This window comes from Gopherus evgoodei, chromosome 12, assembly GCF_007399415.2.
Source record: "Gopherus evgoodei ecotype Sinaloan lineage chromosome 12, rGopEvg1_v1.p, whole genome shotgun sequence".
NCBI lineage: Eukaryota > Metazoa > Chordata > Testudines > Testudinidae > Gopherus > Gopherus evgoodei.
In genome coordinates, this window is record NC_044333.1 from 28,751,349 (window position 1) to 28,766,025 (window position 14,677).

Genomic DNA, 14,677 nt, shown 5'->3' on the forward strand with positions numbered 1-14,677 from the left:
ATCTGTTTTCCTAGAAAGAAAATGGAAATCTGCATATAATTTATAAATCTGATTATGTTTAATTCCACATAGCACTTTTGCATGATACTTAAACACTGTTTTATTAAATATTAACTCTTTAGTGGTAGTGATTTTTGTTGCACCTATTCAAAGCAACTGACTTCGTAAAAGGAAAATCTGATGTCCCTGACATGAAATGTTTATGGACCAAATCTTTCTCTCTGAGCTATACAGGAGAGCTCTCTTTAGTATTATGCACTTAGTGTCCATGTGACATAATGGCCCCAACGTGGATGAATGAGGGATTCAAAATCTACACAATGCACCAGAGAGAAAAACCTTATCTTTATTCAGTTACTTGGAGAAAAATCAGGGCTTTTAAATTGATAGCTGCTGACACTGTAAATGTGAAAAAGGAATGCTGTGATGTTGTTTAAGGACATGTCAGTGTCATCTGGCTCTGAAGCAGTAGGGCAAAATATGACCAAGTAATGCATGGACGTTTTTACCATTATTGCCCTGAATTCTTCAGTCTTTGACTTTAAGGGAGTTATGACTGAGTAAAGACTGCAGGATTTGGCTCATTATTATTTCTTACAAACAGGTGGATTTTTTAAAGTAGTTTTTGGAATTTACACTGTGAAACTTAGAATGTTTTGCACATCATCTTACATATTAAAGGAAGATAGGTCAAATTTTAAACTTGATGTATTTGTTAATGCCCCATAAAAGAGACATTCATGCCATACACAACTGAAAATTATGACATATAAGTCCATGAAAGATCGTTGTTCTGTTTTGACATGAAAAGAGCAAAACTTTGTGTTCTGACATATGTATGAATAAAATAACTTCCAGAAACAATGGTCAATGGTCTCATTTTCCATATCCTATGTGCAAAGAATGGAAGGTAGTCGGCTACTATATATATGAAACAGAGCTGAGGTAATATGGAAACTTTATTTGAAAAATTAAACTTTAACTATATTTCCTTGGTTTCTAATATTTTAGAGTTTTTCTAACATTCTTGAAAGGTAATTTGCACTTACAATACTGTTTGGTGCCTCAGACTTTAATTTCACTTTAAAATATGTCTTAATTATTGTTTCTTTTTACAGTACTCAGCTAATAACAGCTACAGTGAGTGACTGGATTAGAAATTGATGATTTGTTGTAACTAGAGCTGCAGCATCCACACTGCATTTCTATCTCAAATATAATCGGCACTGGAGCTTCAACCCATACTTCCTCATAGACCAGCTAGCTCAAGCTTAAAGAACCATGTAACTCAAGCTGGAGATATTGGTGTGTGGCTGGGAGCCAGGTTACTGTAACTCTTGAGTTATACCTCGAGCTAACAATACAGTAGACAGGTTTCAGAGTAGCAGCTGTGTTAGTCTGTATCAGCAAAAAGAACAGGATTAGAGACTAACAAATTTATTTGAGCATAAGCTTTCGTGGGCTACAGCCCACTTCATCGGATGCCTAGAACTGAACATACAGTAAGAAGATATTTATACATACAGAGAACATGAAAAGGTGAAAATACCCATACCAACTGTAAGAGGCTAATTAATTAAGAGAAACTATTATCAGCAGGGAAGAAAAACTTGATAGCCTATTTCGGACAGTTGACACGAAGCTGTGAGGATACTTTAACATGGGGAAATAGATTCAATTAGTGTAATGACTGAGCCATTCCTAATCTCTGTTCAAACCTAAGTTAATGGTATCTAGTTTGCATATTAATTCAAGTTCAGCAGCTTCTCGTTGGAGTCTGTTTTTAAAGCTTTTCTGTTGCAAAATTGCCATCTTAATGTCCAGGGCTGGTACAAGCATATTTTGCACCCTAGGCGAAACTTCCATCTTGCGCCCCCCTCCCCCCCCAATCACATACATAATACACAATACACGGTCACAGAGTAACATGTTATAATTTAGAATTTATGTTTCCGCGCTTTAAGTTTAGCAAATTTAGAAACAAGTTCCTCCAAGTCAATGCTGTGAGCAATGTCATGTTCTATTGACAAGGTAGATAGCCCAACAAGTCTTTGTTGCAACATTGATGTTCGCATATATGTTTTTATCAACTTGAGCTTCGAGAAGCTTTGCTCACTACTGGCCACAGAAACTGGGAGAGTCAAGAGGATGCGAAGAGAAATAACTGTGTTAGGGACACTATCTGTCAGCTTATTTTCCCATATGAAGTTCAATACATCTTGCGGTGATGAACTCCTTTGGACTCGTCTCGCAATAGCTTGCAATTCACTGCACAAGTCAAAGGCATCAATATCTTTGGATTCACCATGTTGCAAAGCTTTCTCCAGATTCAAGCAATGTTCCATAATTTGCTTTGGTGTTTTTTATTTTGCAAACTATAAACATCATATATGAAGCCAAATACTGAACTAATTTGCTGCATCAATGTGAATCTTTCTTCAACCGAATGTATTGCTGTGTCAATGACTGCAAAGTAAAAGTTCACTTTGAATTTTTCTTTCGGATCATAAATAGGTTCGTCATCTGCTTCATATGTGAACTGCTTCCTCTTCTTTCTAATACGGATTGGATCTGGTTCAAAAAGTGCCGGTACATCCAACTCCTCCACAAGTTCACCTGCATCTACCAATGTTTTCTCAAAGGCTGCATCACTTCTGCGGCCCACAAGAAACTTCTTGGTTTCTCCAAGTTGATTAATGGCATCACATATATCAAATTCTTTTGCCTGAAGTTGTTTGCTAGTTATGTTGATCTCAAACAATATGTCATACCACAAAACAAGAGAAACAAGAAACTTGAAACTAGAAATGGCTTTTGTAAGAGCCTTTGCATCAACTTGTGATGTATTGCCAGATGATCCTGTCAGAGTATTGTCTTCATAGATGTCTACCAGAGCATCACAGATGTCACCAATGAAAGCAGGATGGAAAAGCTCCCCCCCAAGAAGACCTAAGACATGATAGCTGGATACATAAACAGACACCTGTCCCTCACAGGCACTACCTCATAACATGCCAATTTTGCTCAGGACAGAATATCATAGAGGAATACTATGCATTCAGCGGTCTCTACACTGGCCAAGCAACAGCATGACAACTAACCTAACCAGTTCATCCAACTTTTTTGACTGCTCCTTGGGCACTGGTGTGGGGTAGCGGTGCCAGACTGAGCCCGGTGATGGGTGCACTACAAATCTACAAACTGAGGAAAGGTGCTGGGCCTAGAGTACTGCTGAGATTGCTCTCCTGCACCAAGTGGAGCACAGCCTCCATGAGGAGAGAACTCAAACAAATATCACGCTCCTTCTGCATGATTCCCCCAAGCACTTCTTCAGGCAGCTGCTATGGGGGTCACTCACAGGCTTAGGCCTGCCTGTTGCAGGCAAAACACAGCAGCAGGGCTTAAAACTCAGACAGGGCCGCCCAGAGGATTCAGGGGACATTGGGAAAAGCAAAATCGGGGGCCCCTTCCATAAAACATTTGCAATACTATAGTAACATGTATTAGGAAATGTAAAAAATAACTAGTGAAATACATTCAAAAATTAATTTGTAATAATTTGAAAATAAATTAAATACATTATTTAAAAACATTAAAAGCTGTAATGGTATGTATACATTTGCAATTACATAATGGGCAGTTGCTGGGTGATTATGATAGTTGGTACCAATGGGCTGTCGTTGCCTGGGGGTGGTGCTGTTGTTGCCCACGGCTGGGTGGGGAGCTGGGCTCTGAGTTCAGGGGTGCCCAGCTCACAGGGGCTGAGCTCAGGGATGTGGGGAGATAGGGTCAGGGGGGTGTCCAGCTCAGAGGGGCTGGGCTCAGAGCTGGGGGTCAGGGCTGTTGGGGGGATGGGATCAGGGGGTTTCCAGCTCAGAGGGGCTGGGCTCAGAGCTGGGGGTCAGGGCTGTTGGGGGGATGGGGTCAGGGGGTTTCCAGCTCAGAGGGACTGGGCTCGGAGCTGGGGGTCAGGGCTGTGGGGGGGATGGGGTCAGGGGGGTGCCTGGGGGCACTGGGGCAGCTCAGCTCTGCAGGCTGCTGTTCTCTCCAGCCGTCCAGGCACAAGGGGAGCAGGAGCAGGGACCAGCTAAGGACCAAGGGGGCAAGAGCACAGGCACCTGAGGCCGACCTATGGGGAGGCACTTGCTTACCTTGCCCAATGCATGAGCGCTCGGGTCCTCTTTCTTCCTCCGCTCCACCAGACCACTGCTGAAGCTCTTTTCTTCTCCGTGCCCCTCACTGGGGCTGACGTGGAGGCTGAGCCAGGGGGCAGCCGCGGCTTTCCTCCAGAAGCAAAGCCCTGGTGTTGCGCCGCTGTCACAGGGCCCCTGCCCAGCCGTGCAATGAGAAAAATTGCAGAGGCTGGAGCCCCTGCTCTGGGAGGGAGAAGGATTCTGACCCTCTGTCTGCAGCTCAGGGATTCCCCTGGGTCAGCGCAGCCGCGGTCAGCCCAAACCTCTGGGCTGCCGCGGCAGCATGCTGACCCCGGGGGCGCCCTGGGCTGCCGGGCTGCCGCAGTGGCTCCCTGACCCCGGGGGCACCCCTGGCTGCCGGGCTGCCGCGCCGGCGTTCTGACCCCGGGGGGCACCATGGGCTGCCGGGCTGCCTCATTGGCTCCCTGATCCCAGGGGCGCCCTGGGCTGCTGGGCTGCCGCCCTGACCCTGGGGGCGCCCTGGGCTGCTGGGCTGCCGAGGCGGCGCGGTGACCATGGGGGTGCACTGGGCTGCCGGGCTGCCGCAGTGGCTCCCTAACCCCAGGGGCGCCCCGGCTGCCGGGCTGCCGGGCCGGTGTTCTGACCCCGGGGGGCACCGTGGGCTGCCGGGCTGCCTCATTGGCTCCCTGATCCTGGGGGCACCCTGGGCTGCCGGGCTGCCGCCCTGACCCTGGAGGCGCCCTGGGCTGCTGGGCTGCCGAGGCGGCGCGGTGACCACGGGGGCGCCCTGGGCTGTCGCGGCTGCGCCCTGACCCCGGGGGCGCCCTGGGCTGCCGGGCTGCCGCGACAGTGCCCTGATCCCGGGGGCGCCCTGGGCTGCTGGCTGTAGGTAGCTGCTGCTGCGGGCAGCTCAGACTACCTCTCCAGCAGCAACGGCTGCAGCCATTTAAAAAAATTTTGGGGGGCGTCGCTTTTTGGCGCCCTCAAATCTTGGCGCCCTATGCAACCGCCTAGTTCGCCTAAATGGTTGCACTGGCCCTGTTAACGTCTATCACTGAGTGATTAGAGAGGATGAAGCGTTCTCCTACTGGTTTTTTAATGTTATGATTCCTGATGTCAGATTTGTGTCCCTTTATTCTTTTGCGTAGAGACTGTCTGGTCTGGATGGCAAAGGGGAATTGCTGGCACATGACGGCGATATCACATTGGTATATGTGCAGGTGAACGAGCCCCTGATGGTGTGGCTGATGTGATCAGGTCCTATGATGGTGTCACTTGAATAGATACGTGGACACACCCTTAGTTTCCATACCTGATAAGTTAGAAGGACATTGTTGCTGTCTTGCTGTTGATATTGTGACTGAACTGGCTATGCTTGTCCAATATGTAGCTCACCGATGTCTTAAAAAACTAAGAAATCAACTTGAGAAAGATCAGTTTCAGAACTAATGTAGATAATGTACCCGTTGTATCTCCTCTTTGAGCATCAAAATCACCCTACCATCTGCTCTTGAGATAAAAGACCAAAAGTATGTGGTACTTGCAGACATAACCTCAGTTTGATGTCAACTCTTTGTTTATGAAGGTATACATAAAAGGGCCCCAAAAGTCTCTGGAAAAAAGTTCAGAGGTTGTGCAATCTACAACTCCTTTCTATCCAGGGGCTCTTTTTTACTATAGAGAGAAAGGATAGTTAAGTAAAATACATTCTCCCGTGTCATCTAAACTTTTAAAAGCACATTAAACTTAATACTATAGCAATGATACAGGATTAATTACAGTCTCAAATTCAGTTTCTCTGTGATTAGTGCTACTGGCTTTGGGAAACTTCTTAAACATAAGTTTTCTTCAGTATTATCAACACTTTTATTGACAGGGAATTAAATTTTAAATGAACTGTTGTCATTTCTGAGATGTGGACCAGCAGTCAGAATAGAACCTTGATAGTTTTCTGGAGGGATATCTCTGAAATGATCAAGAACAATAGACAACAATCATGCCCCCAAAAGCATAACAGTGTATACCTGAGCACTGGTGTGATGTACTCTCTACATCAGTGCCACTTAAAAAGTGGTCATATTCTGTGTGTTTCCCTATGAAAATAAAGTGTGTAAATATGCAGAAATTCATGTGGTTAAATATTTAAAAATCCTAACATCTCTGTTCTGTTTAATTTCATTTGTACAAAAAAAATGTGTGCTTTTTTTCTTGTCCTTAGCACAATGCTGTGTAGCATCAGCATTCCACAAACACTGTGGCATTTTGGTTCCCTAGACCAATTACAGGCCCCAGTAGCTCATCACAGAGGCCTCCTTGGAAATCCTTTAAAAGACCTCAGTAATCATTTTTCTGTCAAAAGGACAGGGACAGACTCCTAGAGAATCCCTCTGACTTCCATTACAGAAAACGCTTTCCAAAATTTACCTGCCTTGTTTCTGGGGTAGCAGGATCTTGGAGCACTTTCTTTTCACATTTGAAACTGAGATTTAGTTTCAACAAATGATTCCTGTGTAATCAGAGTTCTAATGACCTCAGACTATCTACCTTTAAATACATTTTTAGCTCATCTGTTTTGCAGGAGGGGTGGGGAAAGAATTAAAAGGAAATCCATGTCACTCTTACTGGAAGTTTCCCTGTGTTGTGCTGGTTCAGAATGACTATCTTGTTATCCCCAAGAAAAGGCTACAATTTGACATATGCTAAATGGGAATATGACATTAATTTAGTTAGTTATACATATTTATTCAACTATAAATGTTGTAAGAAAAAAACAGTGACACTGTTGAAAGATCAGATGCGCACTATCATGACGGTTGTGAAACTGCAAAGCATTCAAAGTCTGTAGTAGTTCTATTTGCATATTAATGAAGCTGAAGGCCAGATGCCACTAATTACAACCTACCCACTCTGTCCAACATACCACAACCAAATACTCATGAGCAGACCTCTTAATTCCATTATGCAAATGATACTTAAGAAGTACAGAAATAAATTCCAAATAGTGGCATCTAGAGCAGTGTATTGGCATGAGGTAAATTAATAAATATATTCAAGAAATGGAAATTAAAAATTATTATTCAACTAGATTAATCTTGGCTGAATAAATATGAAAGGAGTCCAGTTTTTCCCCCAGTGTCATGTGTAATAGAATAAAATTTTCTGTAACTTGCTAAAATACATTAAACAGTATTTTCAGAAAGACTCAGAGTGTTGAACTGGTGTGGAATTTTGTTAATGTTAATAGCAGGGAGCATTCTTACTTATTAAAAATACCACCAACAACAAAACCACAAAATCTCAGGGCCTGATCGTCATTGTTTTGCTGTTTCATCGTTGCCCTTCATTGTTTTGTTACCACAACCCATGCACTGCTACGGACTAGGGATTGAGTGGCTAGGCAGTAGTTCTGCAGAAAAGGACCTAGGGGTTGCAGTGGATGAGAAGCTGGATATGAGTCAACAGTGTGCCTTGTTGCCAAGAAGACTAACGGTATTTTGGGCTGTATAAGTAGGAGCATTGCCAGCAGATCAAGGGACGTGATCATTCCCCTCTATTAGGCATTGATGAGGCCTCATCTGGAGAAGTGTCCACTTTTGGGCCCCACTCTACAAGAAGGATGTTGACAAATTGGTGAGAGTCCAGCGGAGGCAACAAAAATGATTAGGGGGCTGGAGCATATGATTTATGAGGAAAGGCTAAGGGAACTAGGATTATTTAGTCTGTGGAAGAGAAGAATGAGGGGGATTTGATAGCTGCTTTCAACTACCTGAAAGGGGGTTTCAAAGAGGATGGCTCTAGACTGTTCTCAGTGGCACCAGATGACAGAACAAGGAGTAATGGTCTCAAGTTGCAGTGTGGAGGTTTAGGTTGGATATTAGGGAAAAGTTTTTCACTGGGAGGGTGGTGAAGCACTGGAATGGGTTCCCTAGGGAGGTGATGGAATCTCCTTCCTTAGAGGTTTTTAAAGTCAGGCTTGACAAAGCCCTGGCTGGGATGATTTAGATGGGGATTGGTCCTGCTTTGAGCAGGGGGTTGGACTAGATGACCTCCTGAGGTCCCTTCCAACCCTGATATTCTATGATTCAGTGTTGTGGTAGCTAAGCTGCTACTGCTCCTGCAGCTGCTTTCTTCAGCCATGCTCTCCTCAGAATTCTAAACTGTCTTTCCAGTAGCTCGTCTGTCCTGTTATCCAATCTCTCTCCAGCATCTCTTCTCACTGGCTCCTGGCTGACTGTCTGCCGGCAGCTGACCTTTTTATACTCACTATCTTTTTCTTCCTTGTATACTGCACTTGTTTGCACATACTCAGTACTGTTGTTTACGATTACTTCATCTGACCTATAGAAAAAGTTATACCAGCATGAACAGGTTGTCACCAGCCAGCTGGTCGGCTAGCTGACCTTTTCTTCACCCCTTACTGCACATGCTCATTGCTAAGCATTATTTCACTCATCACATGCTCACTTGCATTATTTTGCCTCAGAGCCATGATTACTTCATCTGACCTTATTGCTCATGTTCCAAATCTATTTACTTTATGGCTATATCTCATTTTATACAATTTTACTGCTGGGCATGCTCAGTCCAGATAACATTCTGCTCTGGTCATGCAATCTACTTTTAGCAGCTAAAATCTCCCAGTTTGGCTTATATTGATAATATTATTCATTTGTGAAAGAGTCCAGTGTGCATTCCCTTAATATATATTTGGTATTATTGGAGGGTAAATATCATATACCTAAATCACAACTACATATCAAATTCAGCTTATTTAAAATTTGTATTGGTAATTTATATTGGTGGCCTACCCAGCCCTTACACAGAGCAAGTATTTCTGATGCATTTCTAATGTCTCTACTAACAACTCTGAAGAGTTAATAGATTCAACAATTTTACTGTAATAAATCTTAAAAATAATATTTGAAGATTGGACTTTAAATATAACTACTTATTAATTTTCTGCATTTATTCAGATGACATTACTTTCATCAGTCACTGCACTAATGTAAAGTATCTGACTTCATCACCAATTATAGGGCTTCTAATGATCCTAGAGATGTCCACCTAAACTGATCTCCATGTGGCCCCTTCAGTACATCCTAGGCACTTGTAAACACACTGGTCTGGTCTGATCTAGTGTCTTGTTCCAAGAACTCTGGTTTTTGCTTGTCATGGTTCTTGGTTATTTCAGCAGCTGTTCGGTTACGCAACAGATGCCGGGATCAGTGTAACTTATACAAGTCATGATCAACCTATCTTTCTTGTTGGAAGGACTCCAGCTTCTTGCAGCTTTTTACAAGTTTTGATGACTAATTTGGGAAGCAACAATATTCACTGGGGCACAGACACTCACAGGGCTGTCAACTTTAGAGGTTGCTGTAGAGTTCGATTGATGGTTTTCAGACTCTGTGGGGTCAAAGGGAATTTTTGGGCAACGGACTTTGTGATTGGCTGACTCCCATGGTTCCAACTTTATTCAGCACTAGTAGAGGGTCAGGGAGCAGAGGAGCTGGAGATGAAACTGATACCAACTTCTACAGAGAGCAGGAGCAGGATTTGTGAAAGGGTGCATGTAGGGTCACTAGGATTAAAACTGGGAGGAAGAATCTGTGTGTGGGCAGGATGAAATAATATTAATTATGGGTCTGGGGATAGGGAGTGTGCAGAGAGAATGCCCCAGTATTTATTATGGGGAGGGAGATTTGGAGAGGTAAACAGAACTGATTAGAGGAAAGAATCTGGTTCAATGTCTTTCACATGAAATTTCCATTCAGTTTCTCTCCTTTTTCAAGTTGATAGCACCAACAAATTCTTCCTCAGATGCTCGTAAGTCAGAGGTCCTATATACCTTAAATTTGCCCAATTTATTCCGAGTTGAAAAACAAGAATCAAACAGAGAGAACTTGGAAAAAACTTCAGATTGAATGAAAAAGGACACTCATCCATGGGGCCTGATCTGGCTTAGTTTGAACACCCTCCACTCCCACTGATTTCAATAGGAATAATGTAGGATTGATTCCCATAAAAAAAAATGGGTAGAAAATCTGAGGAAAACCTTTGTCACCTGGATATTTAATCTGTTTTAAATTAATTAAGCAATTTCTACATTTACATTGCAAAAGTAACATCTACTACTATGATTTCAATTGCAGAAAGTAAATATTTCTGCAGCTGAAGAAAGATTCAACAATAGAGATAATTAAAACATTGACATGTGCACTAGATGTTAGAAATATTAATCTCAACATAAGAGAAATTGATGTGAAGAGTAAATTAATTCTTGGAATTTTATTAGCACTGCCTGAAAGAAAGTCAAAACTTATTTAAGATGATATTTATATAATGGGCCCCACTGAAATCAATGGGAGTTTAGAGATTAATATTGGAGAAGAGCAGAGTCAGGCCCTAAAGGGCATACTGCAGACCATGTGGGAATGCTTTCTGTGTCATGATACATTTCAAGAGCTCTAATCACTTTTGCTTGGGGAATAAGTCTTATCTGATTCACAGATTTTTATGATAGCATTGAGTAAAGTTGGGGAAAACAGGTAGCACTATACAAATCTTTGCTTTTAAATGACCTGTGAAAAATCATTTTATGAAATAAGGTGGATTATTCTAATGCAGCTTTTTGAGGCTGGTGAAATAGTGAGTCATTTTCTCTGGAAACTGGACTTGCTGATATTTATTTTAGCAGTCATTCACATCTATTTTTTGGTAATGCCTTATTAGCAAGATAGTTATCTTAAAAGAATTTTTATTTTGAGACTTGGCTTCGCTATACATCAGTGGAAGCAATCTTTGCAATTTTGATCACATAATATTTGTTCACCTACTTTAAATCTGATTCCTGGTATGTTGTGCCCTATGCCTATTCCTGAAAGGTATGTAGATGCCTCAAAATGCAGATGGTTTATATCAGCTCCTATACTGGTTAGACATATAACTTGCATTCATTGAGCCAGAGGAAAAAAGTGAGAATGAGTCTATAGCTTCGTGATTAGGACATTCACCTGCTCTACTTATTTATTTATATACAGTAGAACAGTTTCAATGGGAGAGACTGAAAGAGCCCTGCCCCAGAATATTTGTTACCCAAGTGGTTAGGATACTTTCCTTGCAGGGGTGAAACCCAAGTTTAAATCCTTGTTCCACATCATGCAGTAAGGCGACCTGAACTAGGGGTTTCACAGGCTGATTGCGTGTTCTAGCCAGTCATCTGAAACTTGTAAGAAGGGCATCTCATCCAGCTGTTAGGCATGCTCTGAGTGCATCTACCTGATGGGTGTCCGTTAGGCAAGATAGACAGGGATGTCTAGTTTGAGGATCCCATTGGGTCTTCAGTGTGTGTTAGGCTTTTAGGTCCTCGAATGGCCATAATTTAGGCAACATGTGACTTCAGGAGAGCTAGGCAGCAGCTGAGTGGAGTTTCTGGGGATATCATTGGTACTATGGCTAGGCACCTAAGTCCTTTTCAGGCTATATTCTTAGGTGCCTAACTCACTTAGGTACTTCTGAAAATCTCATTAAACCACCTACATATTTAAGTGCCTAAATACCTGTAAAATATAGGCCTTATTTTCTTCCTCTTTTGCATTCTGGAAACGTTTCTTCCTTCACTGAAATGCTCTACAGAATATTTGTTGTGTTGTGTTGTTTTTGTCTCTGATCCCAACACCAGCTGGTTAGAAAATTGACCAGGTGCACTCTCTACCATCTCCTCTCTAACACTTATTAAACAAGTGAGAAAATATAATTGAGACTTTTTTCTGTTTCTCGCTTCATAAGGTTATACATCTTCTGGAATAATAATGAGTGCATTTTAATATAGCTGTTATTTTATCATCAGACCAATAAAATAATGTAATAAACCCCAGACATTTGTAATAGTGACATTTCTTCTACTTGTGATTTCTTTTCACTTATTAGATTAGTGGAATGTTTTTTCTTTAAGTGCTGAAGGAATGGATCTACAGTACACTACACGATATGAGAATGAAATATTTCTCCTTATAATACAGGTAGAGAAACACAATGATTTGGGGGATATTGGGAACTGGCTCAATTCTCCACTTCTCACTCAGTCAAACATACTATTGAGACAAATCCTACAGCCTCCATTAAATTCCATTAAATTCAGTAGGAGCTTTGTTTGACTGCAGGGCTTGTGTAAAATACATAAATAACAACACTTTAGGGTTGAAGGTACTGTTATGGCTGATATTTTGATGCTTTTTTCCTCTTTTACTGTTTTGTTTTCTGCTATATTTGTGGTTATGATCATAGAAGGTCAGAATTTGCAACAGTTTCTTAATTAGGTATAAACTAGACCAGAATATTTTTCTAATGTTCTGCTAATTTCATGCTGTCTCAATATCTGTTAACAGTGTTTTATGTAAATAATAAATTAAGATGTATGTGATGGCTCTCAACATCTGTCAAGGAAAAGAAATGAAGAAAAGATCATTTTTATTTTTTTTAACTACCTTGTGTCATAGAAAAATATATCACTTTTAGATTTTAGAAAAATATTATCAAACTACATTGCAAAATCGTAACAATTGATCCATTTAAGTGCTCAGCCAATCCCTTACTATAGATATAGAATGTCAATCATGCTATCTGTCTATAGTGTTGAGTGATTTTAAGGGCCAAATTTTAAACAGTACTCAGCAATCACAATCAGGGCCATATTGCTGAGCTTCCATTTAGGCACTTGTATGAAGTGCTGAGATTTTCTAAAGCACTCAGCACCCAACAGCTCCTACTGAAATCCCAGCACTTCAACTCTGCTGCTTGACCAACTCTAACATCTTCTTTGGTTTCTTACATAAGGTCTTGAGCAAAAGATCATATAGTGAAACTTACTTATAATGCACAGAGACAGAATTTCTTATTCTCTTTCACAGGGACTGAACAATGAAATGTGGATTTTCACTCACACTCTGCGTGCATGCTGGTCAAGTTGCAGGATTGGGGCCTATGTTCCTATAATTAAAAGTTGATTAGTTAGATATTTTCCCTTATATCTTTGCTGTGTCTTCCCATTTAATCCCATAATTACAGTGCAGCAAGTACAAGGATACTGGTCCCTTTTTCTGAAAGGAGATTCTTGTCAATATTTATAGGCATTCCAATAGCATGTAGTAAATAGTTCAGTTACTTAAATATTTTCCTTTCTTTCTCGCTCTAGGAGTTTTACTCTAAAAGCTCCAGAGTGACCAAACATATACATATTTTCTATTTGTAGCACTGGGACCCAGAAATCCTTTGGTAAGATCTTCCATTTTGAAATACCTCTTAGTCCTCAAATTGGTCAGGAAGATGTTCTTCATCCTGAGGGGATATGCCAGGGGATATGGTGAAGGTATGTCAAGGCAGACAACACCATCAAGTACCTAGTGAAGAAGTGGATATTTCTTCCCCAAAGAGCCAGCAATGAACTGGTGTACATCTTGCACAGGCAGGGAGGCGTCAACATCCCTCGAATAGCTGATCTGTGTGATGTTGCGGTGGTCACTCATGCCTTTCACCTTCTGACATGCCAGGATATCATGGTGAGGAGCACTGTGGAGAGTGCTATGCAGGATGTGCTAGAACCCCTTTCAACCAAGATGTCACCACCTACTTGAGCGGCTCACTGGAAGGCAAATTTGGATGAGATGAGGAGACTTTGTTTCGCTCTGGACTCATGCTTGAATGCTCCATGATGACTGGAGAAGCATATTGGCTGCCACTGGATGTGCTGTGAGGAACGTCAGGGGAAGAATACAGAGCACACAGTCATCACTCCAAGAATTAGAACGATGCTGGAGAGGACCCTGAAAGATACCATCTGCTGGCACTATGTGGAAAACCTGAATCAGAAGCTTGACCAGGACAAGGCCTTTGAGGTTACATGCAAGTGGGGTGTCAGCAACCACTTCCTTCCGAGGAGCAGCTTCACCTGATTTTACAACTGGATGATCATCCACAGGGCCTGGCTCAACTGGTGAATGGAGCCATCTGGCACTGCAATCAAGACAAATGATGCAGGAAGTATGGCTATGCCAATAAGACCATACCCCACATCTTGTGTAGTTGACAATGCCAGTCAAGATCACCTAATCAGAGCCTGTGGGGAAGGTGGCCATGAACTCCACCATCCCCGGAACGGACAGCCAACTGCGAATGGACGTTGTCATCAGCAATATGGACCAAAGGAAAATCATCATGGTGGATGTCACAGTTCCTTTCAAGAACAGTACCAGTGTTCTCTTTAATTTTTCCCACACACATGCAGAATGAATTTTATGTGCACCAATATGGAGGTGATGTGTGACACATAACAAAATTCATGTGGTGGGGGTGGGCCCGAGGGACTCGGAGTGTGGGAGGGAGCTCAGGGCTGAGGCAGAATGTTTTGGTTGCAGAGAGTGAGGGCTCTGGCTGGGGATTTGAGCTGTGGGGTGGGGCTGGGGATGAAGGGCTCAGGACTGGGGCAGAGGGTTGGTGTACAGGAGTGTGAGGTCTCTGGCTGTGGC